The sequence below is a fragment of the Struthio camelus genome, chromosome 12 (assembly GCF_040807025.1).
Source record: "Struthio camelus isolate bStrCam1 chromosome 12, bStrCam1.hap1, whole genome shotgun sequence".
Taxonomy (NCBI): Eukaryota; Metazoa; Chordata; class Aves; order Struthioniformes; family Struthionidae; genus Struthio; species Struthio camelus.
The window spans coordinates 5,018,673-5,042,875 of record NC_090953.1 but is presented as its reverse complement, the minus strand read 5'-3'; the positions used below and the strand labels follow the sequence as shown (position 1 = coordinate 5,042,875).

At 40.1% G+C, this 24,203-nt stretch overlaps 1 protein-coding gene across 5 annotated transcripts in view; it reads left to right on the top strand.

Moving 5' to 3' along the window:
* Positions 1–8,861: 8,861 nt before the first annotated feature.
* Positions 8,862–24,203, top strand: part of MEF2A (myocyte enhancer factor 2A) — a 96,851-nt gene continuing 81,509 nt past the window's right edge. For 2 of the 5 annotated variants that reach the window (XM_068957858.1, XM_068957857.1), the window contains exon 1: positions 8,862–9,375. The gene's annotated coding sequence lies outside the window, so the exon portion shown is untranslated. Of the gene's footprint in view, positions 9,376–9,797; positions 9,993–24,203 lie in introns of those variants that run through there. The other 3 variants (XM_068957859.1, XM_068957860.1, XM_068957856.1) reach the window with 3 other exon arrangements.

The following is a 24,203-nucleotide window of genomic DNA, read 5'->3' as shown; positions in this document are numbered from 1 at the left end:
CAATACTGTCCTTGTATTGTTCATGTGCATCTTGTATCCTCCCTAGTGGGATGCTGATCCATAACAGTCTTCTAAAGTCTCCAGCAAAACAAGGAATTCAGAGTAGTTTCCCACGGCCATTCTCAATAAAAGAATATCTTAGAAGAGTTAACTCAGCCAGGAAGTAGAAACTAGAGGGCCAAATTCCATTATTCAAGCCTATCTCCCATTGGTAAAAGATTTCAGAAATTGTCCTGAGATGACTAATCCCAACTACGCATTCCTAATTTCAGTTATAGTTCCAAGAAATGAAGGGTGAAACCATTTGAGAAAAATCAAGCTTTATTTGCTTGTTATTCATTAGGGATTATTTTGCTAGATTGAATTACTAATAACACTTCAGATTATTAAAATTTATAAAACTCATATTTACTTTGCAGTATCTATATCATTTTCTGCTCCTTAATACTTTTCAAGCTCAAGGAATGAAAACAAACTCAGCTGTTTTGTGTTTGTTCATGGTTGACTTTTACCAGGAACATGTTAGCATTGTTACGTATTTGTTATTAAATGATGGCAGCATGCACACCTCTGAAACAAAGCAGAATACCCATTCTTACCTCCAGGAGTTTATAATTGAAAATGATGGAGGATACCAAATCTGCTTGGAGAGCCAGAGGAGGTATTGGTGCCTTCACCTCTCCCTCTCTCTCTTTTGGTTGCTTGCAGAGGTACCTGTGAATTTGGCTCGTTTTCTTTGCTTATGTCTCAAATCATATTGGTTGCTTGAAGTGAGTGCACATGCCCTAGGCAGTGAATAGCATTTGAGCATAGATTTTTGCTTTTCATGGCTAATTGAAAGCATTTCCATTGATACTAGGTTAAGCTGTGTTGGATTTAGTTAAGCTAGTGCTGGGTAGCTACTTTTATTCTGGACTAAGAATGATTTGTGTCAATTTACCTGAAATCTGTTCCTAATTGACCTAAACTGAACTGAACTAACACCTGGTTTATGCCCTCAATTATCCCATTTTAACCAATAGCTCAGGCAGGCTGTCCAGTTCCAGCGACTTAATGAGTTACCGCACATCAGCTGAGGCACAATAACTGCAGCGTGCCTTTCTTTAGCCTGCAGCAAACATGAGGTAAAATGTGTCAGCTTAACCTCAGGGGCAAAAAAAAAAAAAAAAAAAAAAAAAAAAAAAGAGAAAAGTCTAAACTGGTTTCTTCCATCTCCAATTGCCACGGGCTAAGAACAAACACGCATGGTCAATTACCACGGCTCGGTGGATGCACGGTAAGTTGTCAAACACGTCAGCACATGAATGAGATCACTCATTCATGTATTCAGACCCTGAAAGCATCATTTTAAACTGGCTTTACATAAACAAGTGTAACTATGGGTAAGGACACGTGAACAAATTAGTGTGGGGATAACAAGTTCTTATGTGTCAGCTTTCCCATAAGCCTAGGTGATTAGAGGTAGCCCCGTCCACTTTTACTGAGGGGGAAGGTATAGCCAGTGCATGGCAAATCCATAGCCTGGCGTCCATTGCTGTAATTGTTTTAATGTAGTCTAAAACAGTTTAGCTTTGCTAAAATGTAATAAAACAGATTTAAACCACTCCTATACCAGTTAAGCTAAACCTATTATACATTTTAGTCTTAGCTTAGGTGGTGCAGTTTTACAGGTGAAATCTTTAAATTAGTAAGAGTTTTCCCATTAACTTTGTAGAGCACTATTTTACTGTGTACATAGAGAAGCCTGATGGCCCCTGGTTTTAGAACCTGATTTAAAGATGAACTGGCCTCTTTCTTAAAAACAACTCAAAACCAAAAAACTGCCACCACCAGCAAAAGGAGACCAGCAAAGCCCTACTTTCAGCTTTCTTCCCAGATAACACTAGTTTTATTACTCCACCCTGTGGGAGAGCTAAGAAGAAATTTGCTCCTTCCCGGCTAGGAGCAAACAGAGGATTTGCTAAACTGAGACTAAGGATACAAAACTCCCAAAGCCAGGATAAGTGTGGACCCAGTTTCAAACTATGACTGGGCCAAGGAAACACATGACCGAACAGAAAAAAACCTCTGTATGCTTTTGCTTTCTACTCAATAACTCAATTCAATAAACTCAATCTCTGTTAATCTTTCTCTGCTTCCATATAATGGAAGGAAAGACATTTGATGAAATTATGTGAGATGCTTTTTCATGCAGACTGATTCAGCACAAGGCCGCAGGACCAGGCATTATTATCTCAAGTAACATGTACATGTTTTGAACACTGCTTCTCTCTCTGCTATCAACCACCACCACCTCTGCAGTAATGTGACAGCAGAAGAAAAAGGACAGGAAGGCAACAAAGTTTGCCCACGCAAGCAGAAGAGAACTTTCTGTCCAAAGCCAGCTGGCTTGGCTTGGAAATGAAATGGCATTTTAGCACGAGATGACACGTTTACATGCGTACTGGAGCTCTGTTTCAGAACAGTTGTCCTAGATGCAACAGGAGGTTCTGTGAAGTAGTTTGTCATCAAGTGACCATAGGAAACAGGTGAGCTGTCTGAGTGCCAATTTGTCTCCTAAACTGCTTGACAGATGAAGAAACCACGCTCAGAAGAATGCAACAAATGTGCTGCCCCATTTCATCTTTAGAATGGAGCATATTTTTTAGGAAAGTGTTGAGAAAGTATATAATAATAATAATAGCCCAAAATCACGGCAACAGAAAATAATAAACCCCTTAGTAAAAGCTTGATATTGTTTGTCCAGCTATAGACTTTTGAAATGCGCACAACTGGATCCATGTTAACGCTCTTGTTAAATGTGTAAGGCTTGTGTTCCATACTAAAGCAAACCTCCAACAGAGCATCAAAAGTATTTACCATTACTTTAAAAGGCTGTTGGGGATGCAGGGAAGCTAATGTCTGTTGCTTATCCTGTGGGACACAGAGACCACAGTTCATTCATCTCGGTGTAACCCCAAAGAAATCAATGGGAAATACACCAACAATATGTTAGTACTCAGGAGCCTGGACAGCATCATAAAGTACCCAAAAGGCACCTTGTAAACTGCCCAAGTTTAATTTTTAAACTTTATTTGGTAAGTTAACTGCTTTAAAAGTTTCTTTGCTACATCTCATACATTACAACAGATCACGCAGAGCCGGTATGGGTTCTGTATACGAAGCGTACAAGACCAGGACTGTAGTGTGTGCCTTTTCTTATGTACGAGGTGTTCAATGGAGTTTACAGTGAAACAAGTAAAATCCAAGAAAAAATAATGTTTAAACTTACTTTTTAAGAGCTCAATTATCTACAGCACCAGCTGATCGCAGTGGGAGCTGAGGATCCTCTGCACAAGGCAGAAGCACCTTATCTGGCTTTTAAGAGTTCCACAAGTCATTTGTCACTGGAAGAGGCACCATCAATTTCAAATCTGCTTTAAAAAGCAGTTCAAAGAGCTGTAAGGTACTATGGTCTCCTGTGTCTATTTCTGTCCCTTTTGTTTCCTAACCGCATGGGATACTGACCACACATACTGCAGTCAAATATAGAAATTAAACTAACAGAAAAAAGGGGATTTTTTTTTCTTTAATCTCTTGGAAATTTTTCCAGACTACAGCAGAGCACTGTTCTTAAACTGATAATGTCCCTTTCAGAATTTATTTGCCAGGTAATGTTAGAAGAAAAAAGACTTCAGGGTCAGTTAGAACATTAAAAAGCCCCCTTTTAACCAATTTAAAATCTATATTAGAGATAATGGCAAGCTGTGTTTGAACAAGTCTCCAAATAGTAAATTATATCCTACACCTTAAAAATGCAAATAAGTTTGTAAATTCCTCATAAGTGATTTCTGTCTCTTTGGAAGAAGGGCAAGTTCTATCCTAAGAACATTTTGGCTGCATAAAGATAATAAAAATAGTTCAGTGTTGAAATAATTTTTGTAGCTTTACAGATATTATGACTGTCATATATTAACAGATGAAGGGCTGCAATTTTTGAGGGATGTAGTAAATATGATTTTTTTTAAAGGGGTGAAATGATAAAATATTATGGGAAGAGAAAAATACATTTTAATAAAGGATATGTTGAACTTAATAACTATTTTTCTTCAGATCTACTGTGCCATCCGTGTGTTCTCTATAAGATGTCAAGTTATAATATGCATATGTACACTTTGCTCTCTCTATAAATATACATGTGCATGACACATTTCTAAAAGCAGTAAATGAGTGCTGGGGAAATACAGAAACAATGAAGTTCCTAAGAGAGGCTTATTTTTTCAAGTTATTAAAAGAAGGTGGCAAGCATTCATGAGGATATGAAAATTTAAAGCCGTCTGCAGGAAACTCTGAAAACCTCTGGTTAAGGCTGCTGCCAAAAATCTCAGCTATGTTATGTCAGAATGTTTAATTGCAAGCTGCAATTTTAATGAATGGAAAGATATGGCAAAAGCAGGAAGTTTCTGAAGCAACATAGAGCAACCATGAAAATAAAATACCAAAGGTTGTAATCTTAAATGCTGCTGGAAGCTGGAATTTCCATCCACGCTCCGACTCCTTTTCCTACTGTGCAGAATTTGCCAGCTGTCTGGCTAAAGAGAGGTAAGCTGTTCTGGATATCATCTTCTCCTGGGCTCAAGGCAGCACTTGTTATGTCTATGTGAAGAAGTCAACTTCTTTGCATTTGTCGTTAGGGCTGTTTACAGAAGTGCAGCTTAGGAATAAGGAGAGAAAAAGCAAATGTCAGAGTGCATTAAATAACATATTTTCTTTACTTTCCAAGAAGCTTGCTTGCAACATGCTGTTACTATTTATATCGGATTTCTTAAACCCAGCTGTTGGTTCATGTTAACATGCAGAAAGGTGAGAAAATCCCAGCAGAAGAGTGTGAATCCCGGAGAGACCTGTGTTCTGTCATTGTGAGGACCTATAGAATAGCACAAGTTTTGCTGCAATATGGATCAAGCATGCAGTCAGTGATGCAGGCAATACAAACATTTCCAGTGTTGATCTCTGGTATGAGGAGGCCAACAGCAAAGCAAAACAAAAAGTATCACATGCAACAGACAACTTCAGATAACATAGCTAGAACCCATGGCTGGAAAAGTTTGAAAGAGAACTTTTACCTGTAATTCAAAACTAGCAAATATACTGTACACCCACATTACAGCATTCTCAGACAAGCTGTGTCTGATCTAATCTTATGTACCTTGGCCACAAGTTCTGGAAAAACAAATACTCCCAAGGCAATCAGATTACTGCATGTACCATATAACGATGTGGAAATATTAGTGGTTTACAGAGGGCAGTTTATGAAATACATTGAGTGAATTTAATTCATGCATTGTCAGGTAATTTGGACCTCACTAAAATAAGGAAATCTTTACTTGATTGCATCTGTGTTTGGTGGAGCACAAGAGCCAAACAGTCGTGTAATACTGCTACTCTCAAACAGGGGTAGAGAGGTCATGGGATTCTGTTCTGAACCAGCTTTCTGAAAGTCTGGTCTCGGCACTAAAGTGGTCACTATGGGGTTAACAGGGTTACCCAAAGTATTAATGGAAAAGAACCATTATCCGCTTCTCTCTTTCTTCCTGTTTTGTACGTGGGACTCCCCCCTTCTTATATCCTTTGTTTCCAATGCAAATTCCCGTCCTGAAAAACTGTGAGTACAGTTTGGTGTTGTTGCAGTAAGTAGTCCTTTATAAAAATCTTCATTCATGGAGTACTTCCACCATTGTAAGTGAAACAATATTAGGAATTAATCTGGCCTGTGATTTTTAAGAAACCTTGTTCTTAAAAGCTTGTTCTTAGCCCCTTCTTCCCTATAAAGAATATCTCAATTGTTTGACAAATATGCAAAAGCTACATAACATCCCCTTCTCCTCTTATTCATAGTTTTAGAAGTCCTGCATTTTGTTTTTTTCCAAAGCTCATCTTTAGGAGCATGAGACTAAGAATTTTTCTCCAGAACACAAGATGGAAAACCTGTTAGCTGGAATATCACAAAAATTTGAAAGGAGGCCTGAGGAACAGCCGTGGTGCGTCTCGTCTCTCCGGAATGTTTTGCAAGAAGGTCCTAAAATGTAAGTTAAAAGTTAGCAGAGATATGATTTTGGTGCTTCCAGTACCTCAAATGGGTGGAAATGCACTGGAATAGAGATGCATGCAAAAGATCTGTTGCCGTAATGACTGCTGGATAACGACTCTATTCAACTATGAGGCTATTTAGTTAAAACTAAGAATACTGGTGTCTTTTTTTTTTTCCAGAGTTTTCTTTCTCTCTCCTATTTCCCTGGGTTTATTGCTCCTTTAGAATATCATGACAATTACACAGGCCTGCTACTTGGTCAAGGAAAGAGATTTCAGGTGGTTCTTTCTGATCTGTCATGACACACTTTGCCTATGGGTTGCAGGTAAGATGGGCAGAATTGCATTCAGTGGTCGTTCTCTTATTTCTCATGAGTGATCCTAACAGATCCTTGTGATAATTTTTCACCTGTCATATTAACACTCAAATGTGAGGTTCTCTGGGGCTTTGTTGTGTTGTTGCTTCTATGGCCAGAAGTCCATTAGTCTAACAAAGGTCGTAATTTTTTCTCTGCAGTATGGACTTTCCTGAATCACCTACAGCTTTGTATCCTTTGGATTGTCTAGGTGCATTTTGCCTTTGCAGTTGTCCTGGAAATTATAGCTAACACAGAACATGGCCATCAAGTCATGTAGTGATTTTAGCCATGTTGATCTAGAAATCCCTCTATGGTTTTATTCGTGTTGTCCTAAGGGGTGTTATTTTTCATTTGCGCTACTGGGACACGTGAGAACATCTGTGACCTCCCCTCCCATTCTTTTTCACTAGCAGTCCCAAGAGGGGTCCGTAGAAGCAGATGTAGCAGCAAATCATTGTGTATGGAAAACAACAGCTGTAGTTTCAATTGGATGCCATATTTTGCACTTCCTTTTCTCAATTGTTACATAGGGCAGTATTTCAATTGAGAGAGGAATGCATTTTAGTGCGAGTGAAAGATGCTGCTCTGTACTCCTTAACTGTTACTCGCAAGGCATACAGAGAAATCCCTTGAACAACAAATGCTATGCTTATTCCCCTAGTGCTGCTGAAAAGAACAGATTAGAACCAATTATTTATCTCTCTGGCTTCCTGCTCTATTTTCTCCAGCTTAGAATAATATGATTACATACAGAAAATAAATAATAATGACTATAACCAGAAGTCCTTGCTCAGGCCTGACTTCAGTTTTTTATTCAGACTCCCACTGACTTGTAAAACTTAAATAAAGAATTCAGGATTTTAACTAATGTCTTTTGACTATATTGTTTTCATGAGAGGATTTCATGGCGTTAATCATTAGATTCTAGTAATAGACTTTATAGCTATTATGGACGATAGGTATAGTCAGAAATAAAAGAATAAACCATATTCATGTGCAAATCAGTGATATTTGGACTGTTCATGTTGAGCAATATAAGAAATGTGTATCTATTTAAATCTCTTCCTGTTCACCATAGGTCTGTAACAAGCTGCTTGGAAACATGGTAGGAGATGGCAATTATTTGTATTTCGTAATTTCTTTGTCTCTTTCACATCTTTTATTAGCTCTTTAGTAGATCCACGGCAAGAGATTGCACGCTCTTCCATGTCTATTTTGAAGGAAAGGTGGATGTTTCAGAAGTTGTTGAACTCATACACTGGCTCTGTATTTAAAGTCCAAGTGACCCGCCCATTATAAATACTGATCTTCAAAATTTCTAGGAGCTGTTGCTGCTTCCATTTGAGCTAAATAACTGCAAAAAGACAAAATAAATTTATATTCATTTTTGGGGAATGGCCTTTGCAGATCTACTCTGTTCCCTCCAATGGTGCGGTTAGCGCACTTGGAGTTGGTGTTTCGGTCGTTATTTCTTTCATCTTGGTTTCTAGGAATTTTTGGATCTACTTTTTTTTTTTGTACGTGACCTTTGATTCTTGTGTCCTGAAGCAAAGGCACGTACCCTCTCCGTCACTGATGTAGTGCTTTGAAACAGCTCTCATTGTTTCACTCTGAGGCTTGGTATCTTGCAGTATAAACCTAGAAAAGCCGTGAAGTACAGAAGATTTTTGGCAAGTTAACTTTTTGTCATCAGAATTTTATCTTTGGCTCATTCTCTGGCTGCTGCCTTCTGTGCAGGAGGAGGGCACCAATTTTTACGTCTTTCATTATGTATTTCTAAGCAGTCTTTTCCACTTAAAAGCACGATTAATGGGAGCTGTGGCAACGATAACGTGACATGGAGAGTGAGGGAGGAGGGCTGAGGTGCGCTGTCACCCCCGCAGAAGGAGCCGGCCGAGCTCTCGGCCTCACACAGCAGTATTTCTCACAGAAAGCCAGCCAATACTTCTCCTCCTCGCGGCAGGCAGGAAGATTTTGGGGAAGGGGTGACTGTTTCTGGGACAGAAGTGACAACGCCTGAACGGCCGGGGTGGGGAAGGGAACCGTGAGGCGGCCGGAACCCCGCCGCAGGGCCCGGCTGCGCAGCCGTTGCCCCGGGCAACCCCTCAGCACGTCGCCACCGGGCCCGCGGCGCGCAGGGCCCTGCCCTATAGGGGCAGGCGCGGCCGCGCATGCGCCGCCGCTCGACTGGGCGGAGCTATGTACGTGCGTCACTCGCGGCGAAGCGAGGGACGGGGCGCCCTGGCCGACGGCGTCGTGTTGCTGCGCATGCGCTGTCGCAAAGGTTGGGGAGGAGGGGGCACGGCCTAAGGCTTCCTTCGCGGGAGGCCCCGCACGAGCTTGGTTCTGATTGGCCGCCGCTTTCCTCTCCGTCTCTCTGATTGAGCGCCCTCCTGTCACTCAAGGGCTCCACGTTTCTTCACGCCCCGCCTCCAACCAGCTCTCCGGTTGGCGGACGCCTCTTTTCCTCTGCCGGCTCCGTGATTGGCCCCTCGCGCCCTTCACTCCGGCCCTCTGCCCTATGGGCTCGCGGTTCTGGCAGGATTGGGTCGGCGGCGAAGAATGTAGACCCGGCCGCTCCCCATGGGAAAGCAAAATAATCCGGCGATGCTGCCTGCTCAAACCGAGGCACTTCCCGCCCCAGCACCCGGCGCAGGTTTACCTCTCACTCTCCCCTGCTGCCACCTCCGCCCCCGCCTGGCTGGCTGGAGTAAGCGCCCTCACTGGTAGCCGGAGCTGCCAGGAGGAAAGGGCGGAAGGATATTTTCGAGACCAGCTGTGCTTCGGCTCTTGAGGAAAGAGTGACAGAGGAAGATAGTTCCGGCCCCGATCGGGCCTTGTTTCCCAAAAATAGCGCCCAGTGGGTATCCGTGCGCCGGTGTCAGTGTCTCCTGAGGAGCCTCAGCGGGGAGGAGGCAGGAGCGGCGGCGGCGGGGAGCGCGGGCGGGTGAGTGAACGGGCGGGCGGGCGGGGGGTCCCGCTTTGGGGGAGGGGGCGAGGGGGAGTGCGGGGCAGAGTCCCGTGAGGCTCCGGGGGGCGAGCGAGCGGGCGGGCGAGGTCGGGCCGGGGCAGCGGGTGACGGGCGGGGAGTCACTGAGGGGGGCGGCTGAGGGGGGGGGGAGGGGAGAAGAAGAAGAAGACCCCCCCCCCTCCTTCCCGCCCTGCCGCGGTGGTGGCGGCGGCGGCGCGGGGGCTGCTGGCGGGGAAGTTGGTGCGCGAGGCGGCGGCAGCGGGGGGCGGGCGGGGGAGGGGGCGCCGCGGGCGGGCGGGGGAGGGGCGGCGGCGGGCGGGGGCGGCGCGGCGGGGTCCGGCGGGTGGGCGAGCGCCCGCGCCGCGGGGCCTCTCCGCAACTTCCCGCTCCACTCGGCCGGAGCGGAGGATGGACATTTATGGACCAGGCCGGGGGAGGCTGCCGGCCGCGGGGGGCGAGGGTGGGGGGTGAGGCCCCGGCGCTCGGGGAGCGCCGAGGTAAGACCCTCCTCGCTCGGGTGGCGAACTTTCCTTCTTGGGCTGTGTGTGCGTGGAGAGCAGAGGTCCTTTTTGTCTTGCTTCTCGGCAGCCGCGGTGGGTAAGCAACATCCCGTTTAAAAAAAAAAAAAAAGGTGTCTGTGGATACTACAGACTAGTGAAAATGATTGGGGGTCGGGGAGAGGCAGCGGTACAGGCAGATATCGTTCAAGTAGTTTTACACCGCATAAAGGTGTGTGGCAGATGGGAGGAGAAACTGCTTGCTAATGTGTAAAGTAGGGGATGTTTTGTCCAGAGCAGAGGGGAAAAAATTGAAGTACGGTTGTATGCTGCGAATGGGATTTTGTGTTAGCCAGCCCTGTGCAGAAGTTATGAGGGTAAGGAAAGAGGCTGTTCTCTTTCTGGCTGGAAAGGCAGTAAATCCTTTGAGTTTAAGGAGCTCTGTGTTCCAGTAAATTTTTACCTGCTTTTGAGATGCTGTTTGGCAAAGAGAATGGAGTTGTTTAGAAAACTAAGCTGCAGTGAATTTTTTGACAGGTGGCTACCTTCAGAGTTGAAAAAATGGAGTTTTCTAGAGGAGAGATGACAGCATGAGAAGAGGGTTTTTTCACTGCTCAATGTAAAGCTATTGTGTCCCGTAGTTGTACAAGGACCAAATATATCGTGAACAGCAGGGGGAAAACTGGTTTTGGGAAGTACAAAGGAGCAGTAAAAAGGAATAATTTTTAAACAGCATTAAGAAAACAAATTTGTGTTTTAGTATGGAATTGGTAATGTATACAGTATTTCCTTTAAGCAGTTTTCAGTGTTTGGTAAACTTTTATGATAGCATTGGGGAAGGCTATAAACTTTCAAACTTGATTAGGTTAACGTCAACAAGTAATTGTTCATTTTAAAAGTCTTCTTTCGTTTTTAAGATCTAGCTATGATGTTTTGATAGATGTTTCTGTTGCTCTGTTATTGAGAGCTAGTACTTAAACAATTTGCACAGAAGATGGCACAGCAGCAAACGTGTAGCTTATTCCATTTTTCTTTATAGATCTGTTTTTAAAAATTATTTAAAATGCTTATCTCTACCTCTTACATGTAAGAGCGCAATCTTTGTTTTTTTTTCTCTTTTATAACAATTAGCTTGCATTTGGGGAAGAAGTGTGAGGTCCCCCTTATCCCCTTATTAAACTTTTTTTCATTTTTCCCCGTGTAGGTACTAGAATATGTACAAGATGACATGTCTTTAAATTCCTCAGTATAGAAAAATTGTAATGTAGGATGTAACTGTAGCAGTTTCAGTCACTAAAAGGCATAATTGTAGTGTGACACTTTTGAATTTTGTATTTGTCTGACTAGTGGAACATAAATGAGAAATCAGAACAATTTGTCTTGATATTAAGGGATTATTATAGTCCAGTCCAACTGTCCAGTTAGGGGTGAATACTGTGTCTGATTGAGACCATTCAGTTTGGAATTTAGGAAGGAAGATAACCCAGTTCCCTAGTTAATTATTTTTCTTCTCCGTAATTCCTTTCTAAATATACAGCTGAGTTAGTCCACCAGTAGCAGTAGAGTAGTATCCTCATTAAAATAGAAGAATCCTTCGAAAAGAGGGAGAAGATCTACTTTAGAGCAATTTTAGTGTAGGTGGCAGTCTCTCTCTCTCTGCCAGTGCAGATCATCTAAACCACTTCTAACGTTCTAGCATTTCTAATATTTTATTTGTAAAAAGGTATTCACAGTTTGTAAAATACGGAAGAAAGGTGTTGGTTGTTAGACAGTATGTTTCCTTGTTTTGCTCTGTCATTTCAGAGTGTATTTAAACCATTGTAATTATATGTCATTTCTGTAAATGAGTGAGTCCATGGAATGATTTGCATATGCTTAGATATCTGAATTCAAATTCCTATAAATTCCTATACAATTATTTTCTTACTCTGAGAAACAAGGGATGAAATAAGAGAATGTTGAATTTAGTGAAGTAGGTAAATTGATCTGTAGAATTTAGTCATATAGGGCTAATAACATATGCAAGACTTGGCTGAATTAAAACCTGAGATAATTCTGGAGAAAATAATGATCTATGATGGCAGAAAACCTATCTTATTGAGAAACCTGATTTAAGCTGAAATGAATGTGGTTCACCTTAAACTGGTTAATGTGGGCAGTAAAGCTTTTACCGGGTTTATGTTAGAATGTTCGCCAAGTTTCTCAGATAACTTGTTGATGTCATTCTGTGCATTCTGGGGCTAAGTGCTGCCTCGAGACTAGAAATACCCTGCTAGTCTGTAAACAGTGCCATGCTACCTTGTCTTGTCCCAGTCATGCCATGCATAACAAAATACAGCCTGTGAATTCTGTAGCATTTGTAAAAGAGTAGCGTAATGCTGTGTAGTCTGTGAATTTGTATTAATTTCAGAACTAAGTTTATTGTCTGAGTAAGACACGCTTTGAATTTCTAATAGCTGCAGTCTGTTATGCCATGTGTGAGTGATGTCTGTGTGTGATTTTAAAAATGCCTTTTCTAAAAATGAAAATTAGCATGTTGTATTCACTTTATCAAGTTCTTAATTTTTATTTTTAAAGGTCACACAATTAAGTGATACACAGGGCTTCGGCCTATTCGCTCATGGCAGCAGCCTAATAACATGCGCAAAACATTGGGACATACTTTTCCTTTTTGTTGAAGCAACACTTATTTTGAATTAATTTTGAACATCATGTGCTGATGTACATGTTATATAAAATCTTTATACACAAAGTTGGCCTTATCTCTGTTTTGACATTTCTTATATCTGAAAGAAATACTTTCACATGTGTAATAATGTGTTCAGTAATTGAATACATGTGACAGAAGTCAGGCCCCCCCCCCCCCCCCCCATGATAATATGGGGGAATTTTGGTGTCCATTGTCCTGCATTCAGATTAGATTCCTTTAGCTCTGGTAAAGTAATGAAGGCAAAAGATGCATTTCTCCTTTTCCATATTCAGTTTTTGTGTATGCTTTATTGCCAGTGCTGAAGGGCTAATGAAATAATTATTTGAATGGACTAGCCAATACGTTGCTGAAGTGATACTGAGTGTGGCTTCAGTTTAACTATTTCTTCTGTCATGAGGAATGAATAAAGTCTCCAAAGGTGGTAGCTGGATCCTGAAATAACTAAATATGGTTGACTTTTTCCCTGAGTTTTTGTAAAGTGTTTTTGATGTCTTACACTGTTTGTAAGATTATAACAAGACGTTGTCTTTTGCTCTTTTTTTCTAAAGTTAGTTCTGTTAACCTACAATAAGAAAAAGTTCAGGAATTTTATTCAGCACCTAAGCAAAATGTGTTTTAAGTGATTAATGCGGTATCTAATGAATGAACAAAATAGTATTAAGAGTCGAAAACAAACTCATATTGTGTAATGTGACAGTTATGCATTCCCCCCTCCCCCCCACTACTTAGCATGTGTTTTATTAGCAGGTCCTCTATCATAGATGATGCCATATGGGGTTAAGCTTGTAGTCTGTCTGCAATAGTGTTGTTTGCTTTGTTTATTTTAAGGTAAACATCTGATCTAGATACCTCCCCCTTACTTCCCCCTTCATATGATGCATTCTTATTTTAACGCTTTTTCTTTTGAGTTACTGCTTAGGGAGTTGAATGGAAGGTTTTTTTGTTTTTTTTTGTTTTTCTTCTCTGTCTTAAGGGACTCCTTATGTTTGCTTATTAGCTGTATTGCTTAGACTTATGTTTAATGGTTCTGTGAGAATGTTCCTAAAGAAAAATATATGCCAACTGAAGATAAAGAAATCGGGAAAAATAAATTCTTGTATTGCCTAGTCTCATTTCCATTTGACACTAAAGGGGTATTAATATCTTGCAACCTAAGACTTCTTCTCCCCCCCCCCCCCCCCCACTAAAACAGTCACTGAGCTGGAATATTTTAAACAATATATATAATGATCTTCCTCTCTCCTTTGGCCCTCAATCTGAGTGTGCAGTGAAGCACTAGGCAGGAACAACTGTCAGTTAGAGACAGCTAACGTTTCTGTGACTGATCTAGTTTTCAAAACTCTAATGCAGGGGAACAGAGACCCTTTTCTACAGGAAATACTAAACTTTTTCTTCCCCATATGTTTAGCTTTAACATAACAAGTGTGCCTGTATGTGAAGAAGAACATACATCCTTCTTATTAGGAGTGTGATTACTTGAATTATTTTTCAGGGAATTAACTACTTTAAGCATCACTAACTTTTTGAATAGAATTAGGTGGATCTTCCCATTAGCTTCGCATCTCCTGGTTGTGTTTTGTCCATGTTCCTAAAGAGCTTTTGAATTCTGCTTTAGTCTTTATGGACCAACCTAGAGACTTGAAAATGTGTTCTGTCTTGCTTTGTGCCCAGCGGGATTTCGGTAATGGTTATTAAGTATTGTATGCCTATTTTAAGTATGCTAAGTTTGAAAATAGTGTTAGGATTCATCAGCCAAGCATAGCTGCAGAAATGTGCTTGCTTTGAATAAGTGTCTATATAACAGGCATTGATGACAAAGCATCTTTTACTGTGAGTTTTGTGGGGGGGAGCTAGATAACTAGGATAAACACTTATTTTTCCATGTCACTGTGGTGGAGGGAGATTCTTTTTAACCATGTAAGATGGGTTTAGAGTGGATGTATTTGTGCTCATGATGGGTCTGCCGTGATAACGGGAGTAAGAAGGATTTCTTTTCCATTTACTTTAAATCCCTGGAAGTGCTTTTGAAACTGAATTTTGTTTGAAAACCAGATTGCTTCCAGCATTGTAATTTAGGGTTGCATGGATTGGAATAATGTTATCTTTATTGCTCAAAAGCTAGCGATAGGCCTGTGAGAATATTCAAAGTGGATATGTCATTTTGATATTTGCAGTAATACTTGCAAGCTGTGGTCAATGTCAGTATTGAATGCTGTACCAATATTCATAGGCCTCACCTCGTAATTTTTTCTAATTTCATTTTTTCTCTGAGATCATTGTGGTATCCTTTATGGTCTGTAGGTCATACAGATCATATGCCTACTTTCTTCTCTTACCTTGTTTGTAACTAGTTAAATCTTAAGGGACTCATAGATGTACACAGAAAAGAAAAGATGAGAGGCCCTAGTGTGCAAGACAAACTTGCCTTGGTAAGGTATCCATTAAAGAAACCATTGAAAGGTGTTAGGGTAGGGTGACTGTAACACGTGAAATCTACAGTGCTTGAGTCGGAGGCTGAGAAAGAGGTCGTAATAGTTGGAGCTGATTTTATTTTTCTTGATTTCTAAGATATCCAAAAAGTGGCAATATTTTTAAGCAAGCATCTTTTTCCAGATGTTTTGAATTATATTTAATCAGCTATCTTTACTATTATGGAAAACTTGTATACTATAACTCTGAAACATTGTGTGAGGTTATCAACATAAGGGACATTTTGGTTTTTGGTATCATTCTTTCACAGCAACTGCCCTCTTCCTGATATGACTGCTTGCATCCTGTTTTAAAAACTGTGAGCTGACAAGAATGACTGCTAATAAGTGCAAGAATTGCATGTACACCAGCTTCACAAATGTTGCTTTCTCCAATGTGAGCTTTCAAAGCAGTGAATCTTCTGAGGATGTTTAAAAAAATAGGATGTTCCTTCATCACTCTGCTTTGCACTATATTGTCTCTCAGGGAAATAAACTAAATTCTTCAGTAAGTAAATATTTTTATTTTCCGTTGAAAAAGTTTCCACTGTTGAAATTAATGTGTAACAATAAGAGGTTTTAATTACAATTCAGATGTCTTTAAATTTATGCTCAGAAGCCCATCGGATTCAGGGTAGAAGAGGGGAAAGTAAATGGTAGGGCAAGAGATGCACTGTTTCAGTGTACAGAAAATGAAGCACTTTATGGTAACATCTCTGAATCTGTATGCAGTCAAATTACTTTTGCTGGTCTCAATTTGATAATGTGTTAGCTTGGCTAGTTGGTTTCTGGGTTTTGAAGCTTTCAAGTGCAGAAGAAGGACTTCCTTTGAGAGAGTCTGCTGATACTTTAGTAGTATATCCTCCTGTGTTTCTTCTGGGGAGCGTTGTGGGGTTTATTTTTTTCCTCTTGCTGTTCTCCTTGTAGCATTCTAAATGATAGCGTCTTACTTTCTGTCACTGAAACATACATGAATATGTTTGCTTTGGGAGATGTTGGATTCAACTATGAAAAAAATGCTAGCAGGAAAAGTATTAATGGTTTGCATTAGGAAGCAGGAGAGTGGTCAAACTCCTTCAAGAGTAAGGAGGCAAAATTGTGGATGACTGAAGAGAGATGTGGGCAGCAGGTCGGGCAGGCATTCACTGGATATTGGAAAATTGGAGTATGGGTATATTTGTAGAAGTTTTAGAAATTAGTACTCTAAAAATTCACAAGAAATATGTAGAACATGTAATAACATGCATATCAAAGAATAGTATTCAGTTTTAAGTAGCTGCTTGTTGTTTTCTTTGCTGTAACTATGAAAACTGCTGACCTGAATAGCCTTCATAGAGTTTGCAAATGAATGGTTCGTATGACTTTCTTATCTAATAGGGAACAACCAGTTGAATTAACTGAAAATTTTAAAATGTTTTGTTACTTGATCAGGTCTATGTTATAGTATTAGACAGAAAAACAGAACGCTCGTGCTCAGCAAAGGACACAAATTCAAAAAGCCCTCCAGACGTACTTGGGGTTTACTCGGCGTTGAAATTGGGAGGGGGGGGGACCACAAAGGTTATCTTAGGATAATTTTGTCAAAATAATTTTTTCCCTTGGGGAGGGGAAGGGAGAAAGAGCCGGCGGTCAGAATCTTTGTTTCCCTCTTCATGCTGTTAATTCAAAGACTCAACAAACTGGTTGAAATGGGGTGTTCAAATGACTGTAAGTTCTGGATTTGATGATTAATGTTCGTGGATGCTGGAGTAAGTTAGGTGCTTTTTGCAAACCTGCAGATATGAAGAAAGTACTCTTAAAAAGCTAACACTCGTTCAAGCAATGGAGTAGTGTTATGTAAGAGTTGAACATTTCAACTGTCATCACTGCCTTAGTATTCTGAAAGATGCTGTTAACTTCCTGGTGACTCCTATTTGAATTGTTCTCTACAGGCTTATCTACATAGGGGACATTGATTCACAGTTAGGTGGCATGTAACCTGACAGCCCACAGTTGTCCTACTCTATAGTCTTCAGTAAATCTTTGTGCAGATCCTTTTACCGTGACCTAAGTATGAGAGTTCTCCAGAGCAGTCAGTGGGTTCCTCCTGCCCCTCCCTCCATTTGTATTCCCCATATGTTTTTGCTGAGGACCCCTTTATTTTCAAGTTCAGCCTAGGGATGACATGCTTGCTCTTACAGCTCTCTTCTGAGGATGTCCTAGAATGAGCCCATGAGCCCTCTTATCAAATGCATGAATATTTACAGTGAATAGTGTTCTGTGTTAGCAGAAGATGCTTTTATAAAGCTTATACCAGATTTTTTTTTTCCAGAAAATAACTGAGTAGGAGGGATTCACTTTAAGAGAGGGGATTGAAATATTAAAAGTGTGTAGAGGCCCAAGTAAAAACTTATTTTTAGAAACTGAAAAATGGACTTGCCCCATGTTAGCAGATTATGATCCAAGGCCAAATGTACTGTGTAGTTATGCTAGGAGCCCCTGCAGCACCCTCTGGTGATCCAAACATGCTTGTGCAGCATTTGGGGTCCTGGTTGAGCTTCTAAATGAACATAACCATCAGATCTTGGGATGGGACCGCAGGAAACGTGTCAGAACAGGCCTGGGCTACAACCAGCTTGATGTTAGTAATGGATGCTATTGGGCTGTACTGCCATTTTTTCTTTCTGTTTAATTTTTGTCTGAGAGGGAAAGTCATTAAAGGAGCTGTAGGATCTCCTGTTCATATTGGTTCTAGGGAAACACAACTAGTGCTATTGCACGGAGCCATGAGAAAAAAGGATTCCAGCTTTGACTGTGTCGGTCAGGAGCAAATAAAGTATGGGATGGGGAAGAGGGAAGAAAATAGACAATGTCTATTAAAACTTCTATCTTGTATTCTACAGCCTATTTTATTTATGGTATTAAAATATGACTTGAAGAAACTGTGGAGCTATTGCATTGCTTAACCAATACGACAAGCCATAAATTAAACCGTCTGAACAGTAGTAGTGAAATGGTAATTGTGCAAGCAAAAAAACTGATATGACCTGGTTTCCTTTGATTTTTGACTCTTCCATTGTTCCCTGATCTTCCAGAGCTTCCTGTCTTTGCATACAATATATGTTTTTTTTCCTCAAGTTTTTAAGTTCTTTATCTGTCTTAAATGGCCTGCTAGCTGGGAAAGAGAACTATCTGGCTAGTTTGGAGGTAGGTGCCTGCTGAACCACCTGCTGAGTGATCCAGCAGAGACTGCTGCCTCTCAGGACACTGAAGTTCAGATGCTTGGCTTGAGGATATGTGCACCTACCAGCTGAAAAATGTTGCAGTGCTATTGTAAAAACTTAATTGTCATTGGTACTGCTAGTGTTCAACTTGGTTGAAACTGGCCTACTAAATCAAAGGTTATCAGTGAGGAGGAATAGACTGTGATCATATAAACCTGATTTTACTAGAAAAGCAGGTTTAAAAAGTGAGGATAATATAATTCCTTCTTTTAGCAGTTCAGTGCATTCATTGATAATGCTGTAATCTTGTATCAGTAAACAGTGGTTTTTTTAAGTGTTTTTATTTAATTTTATGAAAATAAACTCTTAAAGGTAGGATGATTTAGAACTCTGCATTCAGTTTCTTAATTTGCTCTGCTTTTAGTGTATTTGATTTGATCTAAATGTCGTATTAGACTGTGATTCATTCAACAGAATAAAGTTAAATCTTGGATTTTTAATTTTGGTGCTGCCTATGTGTAAGTAAATGAGAAGATAGTTTATAAAACATTTGTGATCTCTTCCTACCCGAAGAGAGTCTAATCAGGTTGCTGTTTGAACAGTTCAGTAGCAGTTTGGGGATTTTGTGTAAGGAATGACTGTGCAATGTTTGTAATCAGGATTTGGCTCTGTGGTCTGGAGTAGAGGCTCAGTGGGCTGTGATTGCTGCTGCCTGTCATCTGCTGCTTTTCTCTTGCCAGACTTTGGACCATAATTGTATATGATTTTGGAGCAGGCAGTAGTTTTAGTCTTATGTATTTGGGGGTGAGGTGAGGAAGAGGTTATTTTTGTCAAATAAAGTTGGAAGACCTCTTTGTCTAGAAACCTTTTAGATTTTTCTGTTTCTATACCTTGTCATCTCCCCCACATCTCCCTTCTTCTCCCCCCCCCCAAGAAGTGGAAGGAGCATCTTGTTTTACTCTTAAGAAATATTTATAAAGTCCTTAAAATTCTCCCCCCAAAATCTGTAGGGCTTATCTGTCTTCTTGACAGGCCTTGTTCCAGTCTTCTGTCCTTTCTCCCTCTCCCTGTTCGTGTGTTCCCCCCGCCTGGGGTATTTTTAAGACTGAACTGTGTAGTAATGAAACCTACCTGACTATTTTGGTATATTTCTATGTATTGGTTATACGGTGTTCCTGTCTATTATTACCTATTACCTACCTATTATTACCACCATATTCCTGAAGACATGCTTTTCCATCATATAGTCCTCTGATGAAATGTTAATGACAAGATGGTCGGATAAACTTCTTAAATGCTTCTGCGCAACAAACTCATCTATATGAGCTGAGGATTTTTCTTCAGATCAATTTCTTTTAAGGCATCTATGTTTTTTTTTTTTTTTTTATAGCTATCTGTCCTGCTTGCATGTGGATAATGCCTACCAGCAAGCCACAACGACCTGTAGTAGCTCCTGATGTGTTGGCCTTCTAATATTAAGACCTGCATGACTAATTTTCTGAAGACGTAAGGAACAACAGCCCTTAATGTGAATAGTTTCTCTTGTACCTGTTATAACTGTTAGAAGCAAGAGAAACTGAGTATTTAGATATCTAGAGTCACTGTTGAGACTAAAATTCTGCATTGCTATCTGACAAGGAATCCTTCAGGCTTCTCATCTTGAATAGCTGAGATCATAACTCTTGCTTTTGTCTTATCTGTACTTCACTGTTTTTAATTCTTCATAGTCTCTTCTGCTTACTTTTAATGGCTTCTAAGATACTTCACTGGGCATAATTAGCTTATCTTAAAATAGTCTGCTCTGCTAGCAATATTGGAACAGTAAAGGGACAGCTAGCCCAGCAATCATCATTGGGTTTCATGTAGTGCACCCACACATATGTGTCAGTGTTTGGGACACTTGTTCTAGGGAGGAAGGAAGGAGTGGGTAGGAATTTTTCAAAGGGATAGCTGGACCTTGAACATTAATACTTCAAGCCACCTGTGTAAGGATTTACAGTTTTCATTCAGCCAATTAAAGTGAGTAGAAGGCAACTTTTTTTTTTTTTTCCAATTGTTGCAACCAAGGTGCAAGTAACATAGAATGAAGATATAAAAACCAGTTCCACAGGTGTTCCTTTGCTTGGGTTGTGTTTTGTGTTTGTAGTCTGAGTGTGTCTGACTTGGTTTATCAGCTTTTTCACTTGAGAGACTGGTGCTCTCGTTTTACCTCAAACTCCTTTTTTTGAAGTTCTGTCTTTTCAGTCTCAGATTTACAATGTAGACCTTCAAGCTTTGGAGTAGCCTGCCATTAATGTGTCAACTTACTTGAGACTGTGTGTCTGAGTTTGTCTGTTTCCTCTAATTGTCTTCTCTTTCCTGTTCCATTAGTCTGATTTGACACAAATACGAATGTAGGCGAGGAAACAAATGTGTATATGAATGAAAAAGATTGTTGCAGGTGTGTTAATTCTGAAGAGTAAACTCTGCATTTAAAATACGTGTTTTCAGAAGAGATTAAGTGCTGCAATTGTAGTTGCTATGATATTGAAGGGAATAGAAAACTTTCATCTTGTTACTATGTAAGAGAAGGAACTTGAAGTACATTCAAGATGCTGTTTGTGAGGTGCTTTATTCAGTGATTTCTAAGACACCTTATTTTGATCTTTGTACCTCTTTTTCTGAACTTCAGAAAAAAGTAGTGCCAAGTATGGCACTACTAGTGCTAAAGTATGTGCCAAGTAGTCATGCTTTTTGATTAAAAATCCATCTCGGCTCTTAGTGGAGACAAATAGTTATTTGGTCAGAATGTTCAGGTGCTCAGTAGCTGCTGCTGGGTATGAAAGCACTTTGACTGCTCTTGACTGTAAGCAGAAAATGTTGTTCTAGTATTTCCACATGTGAAATACTTTTAGTTTCATTATTTTAACTTTTTATTGTTTGTGTTTAGTTTGTTCTAGTTTTGGATTGATAAATATGTTCGTTCTGGAGTCTAAAAAAAACCCAAACCCAACCCGCTTCCAAGTAGACATTTTTAAGTCCTGTTTTTCTAAGATCTCAAACCCTGCAACAAAATGTGTAAGAGAAGTTTTTATTATGTAGTGTTAGCGTTTGCATTCACTAGCTAGACAAACACTGAAAGGATAACTTGGACTCTGTAAAATGCTGTTAGAAGAAAATTCTCCTGATAATGTTTGAATTCACTTCGAGTTATAAATTTTATATATTATCGTCATCCATTAGACTGGGATTGAGAAAACTAGTGTTTTAAATTGTATTCTGTGCTTTAAAGTCTTGGCTGTGCTGGGTGGTTTCCAAGACTTTTCCTGAATATGGCAATAACTCTGGGAGTCGTACATGTAGTTTAACTAACTTAGTTATATTTTGCTGGCATTGCTAGTGCTCTTACGTATACAGATAGCCTTGTAATACAATTGAAGATCAGGAAGTGGAACTTAGCTCTTGCTGATAGAGCTGTGATCCCAAAATCTTGGAACAGGCATCATTGTAGTATGGTTCAATCTGCTGCAATGAAATTATTCTGGTGAAACTTCTGGACCAGATGAGATGAAGTCAGCTTTCAACTGAATTGGGTGCATTTCTTGTAATACTTGATTCTCAGCTTTCCTTCTCTCCCCCCCTCCCCCGCCCCCCCAGTTCAATAATTGTGCTTTCAATGAGGTTTTAGTGAATTAGTTTCACTGCTGCAGCTACATTCTTTGCCATAGCAGAGGTGCAAATGATGTAGCTCTTATTTTGATATTCTTTCTACCATGCTCCTGTATGCCTATTAGATCTATTTAGATGAAAATGCTGTAAGCTGACATCATTGCCTGTGTGCTTGTTCCCTGTTATGCTATTAATGTTTATGTCTTGGAGGTGTTAAAAAGGTTTATTAAGAGAGGAAGTCTAGTACAGAAAAGCTTCCTTTAGAGTACTTGAATAGTGGTCAACGGCAAAATCCGAACAATATTGCCATGGCAGTGAAGGTGTTTTCTTAAATACACATTAGTCAGCTCTAGCTATTATTTTCTTTATTACACAGCATATTGGCTGTGTTATTGTCAATATGCAAGTTACCTTAGCAAAACTTTCTAAAACAGTATAAAAAGAAAACTATAAAATCATGCTTAGCAAAACATATTAAGAGGTGCTAATAGTTCCTGCAGGCCTTTTCTTTTTCTGAATTAGAAAGCTTATGTAAATGCCTCTTTTTTTTTTTTTTTTTTTTTGTATCTTTTTCTCCTATGCCTAACCCCCCCTACTAAATCGGTTTATTTACCTCTTGTTTTGGGTATAGGAGACAGTCTGAGCCCAATTGAAGTAATGTATCTGTCTAAATGAATGATACCTAATTGTATTATTCTTGTTTAGAGAACATCTCTATGGTCGTTCATTGCAAAACCGTACATTTCTGTTTGAGAGCTACAGTAAATATTGAATCCTCTTCTTGAAGCCACAGTGCAATTTAATGAACATAGCTGCACTTTCACTGCTACTTTTAATTTCCAGAATTCACTGAGGAGTTGAAATTCAGCCCTAGAATTCCAGGACTTCTGGAAAGGTGAAAGGAGCTCTGGCTGTAGGTCAGTGGCACGGAGGAGGGAGCACATCATCTACCTACCTAACTCAGTCAGCAAGCCTGTGTGCGTACTGCCAACTCTTCTCTCCTCCCTTGTCTACAGATACTCTGCCTGTTACAGTGTCTTTCAGTCCTTTTATCTGTCCGGGGTCTATACTGTGGGTATGGGAAGATGCAGTAGATCTAGAGAGGCCTAGAGTCATTTGGATAATGGGGGAAGATGATGTTTCTCATTTCCATAATTTTTTGAGGAAAGGTGTGTCTGAGTTCCAGCACTATTTTGTTAGTCTCTGGCAGTTTCTGTATAAAATCTCCTAAAACTTCCTGGAAGAACGGCGAGGTTCTTTACCCTGACCTTAGATTACTGCACCATATGGATCTGTGCAGTGTGCTTGGACGTGTTACAAGCTCACAGGCTGTACCTGTCTTTCACATGCAGAAGCTTCCTTGGCTTATTTTAATAGTGCACGCATCCGAAAGATTTGCTATGCTACTATACTGAACAACACGTTATGGGAAAAATACTGCTCACTAGATTGTCTTCCAGATTAGAGACCAAATTCAAGAAAACAGTCCTTCAGTCTGTTTAGCTAGAATTCCTCAGATCCTCTCCTAGATCACAGGTATATCTGTATTGTGATTGAAGGTGAGACTGCAATTTTGTGTGTAGATAGAGGTATGCAGACTACCTTTAAACTAGTTTAGTGCAGCTATGTAGCTGAATGGAATGTTAAGATACCCACGCAGAGAAAGCATTTATTTTTTTCTCCCCTACCACTTATAAATCCATGGCATCAAAAAGTGCTCTTTAGTTGTAGTATCTAAATGGGATAGAACTGCTTCATAATGGAGAACACTTCTTAAAAGTGGAATTTGTCATCTCTTAAGCCTTTGAGAAAGTGAGTTAATATGTTCAATTATGACTGTATTCGCTAGTAAGAGGTGGATGGCAGTGCACCTGCATTTTGAGGTGGATATGGCTTATTGCATGGTCTCGTGTGGTTTGAAGTTGTGAATTCCTGTTTCAGCTTTTGTTCTTATCTTTAGCAGAAGAGTACTGAAACTCTGCTACATTCCAGTAAAGCAAAGGACAGTCTGTACCTACTAATTTTTGTTCTTTTCAGTAAGTTTCTTTTAATAAATGTTTTGATAATTTTTATGTATTGTGAGAATGTATTAAGATTCTTTGATTTAGCAGGCCTTGCTCTGCAAAATGGCTATAATCTTTCAGAAGTAGGAACTCTTTATTATGACGAATTTAATCATCCTAAAAAATTCTTCTTTTTCCGTGCATATTTAACTTGGATGATTAGACTGAAGTGAAGTTTATGGCTTTCAGTAAAACCTTTAGTTCCAGAATTTGTC